At 44.0% G+C, this 570-nt stretch overlaps 1 protein-coding gene across 2 annotated transcripts in view; it reads right to left on the bottom strand.

The window, feature by feature from the left end:
• The window catches only part of fli1 (Fli-1 proto-oncogene, ETS transcription factor), a 38,630-nt gene extending 38,393 nt beyond the window's left edge, over window positions 1-237 (bottom strand). Inside the window, exon 1 of one of the 2 annotated variants that reach the window (XM_089013142.1) lies at window positions 13-237. The gene's annotated coding sequence lies outside the window, so the exon portion shown is untranslated. The remainder of the gene's footprint in view (window positions 1-12) is intronic. The other variant, XM_089013141.1, reaches the window with a different exon arrangement.
• Window positions 238-570: the final 333 nt, after the last annotated feature.

Consider the following 570-nt stretch of genomic DNA (forward strand, 5'->3'; position numbering starts at 1 on the left):
TTGTCGACTCACCTGTTCTTTTTAGCGACGAATCCGCCCCGGCGCAGGAAGTTTCACCCCTCCTCCTGTTGGTGCTCCACCTCGCTTTCACGCTCCTAATGTAATTAAGTCCCATCCACACGAAGGCGTCTGTATTTTTTCTTTCTTTGCGAGGTATTTTGATTCAACAATGAAGCAGGCGATTGTATGAATGAAAATGTTTCCGAGATGATGAAGCTGCGGCCAATGAGCAGCGAGTGAAAAACCTCCCCTTGTCTGCAGCTTGAGGCCACTCGGGCGTGAAATAAGAGGCTTTGAGAGCGCTGGACGCACATACACACACTAACACACACATAACTAGCTTCGCGAACTTGATACATTTTATCTTCAAACTTCATATTCAATTAAAATATAAATAACAAGAACAGCAACAATAAAATATTTTCAAGAAAAAAAAATGTGAAAATGAGATGTCAAGTGAAGTATAACATTACTGTCAAATGTGGCTACCCACTCTCGAGGACTTGGACACTGCAAGAATCGAGAAAAGAGCGCGGAATATCCTACTGGACCCTCCACACCCTGCCCACC

Source organism: Hippocampus bargibanti, linkage group LG14 (genome assembly GCF_051943395.1).
Source record: "Hippocampus bargibanti isolate YZ-2025 linkage group LG14, ASM5194339v1, whole genome shotgun sequence".
NCBI classification, from domain to species: domain Eukaryota; kingdom Metazoa; phylum Chordata; class Actinopteri; order Syngnathiformes; family Syngnathidae; genus Hippocampus; species Hippocampus bargibanti.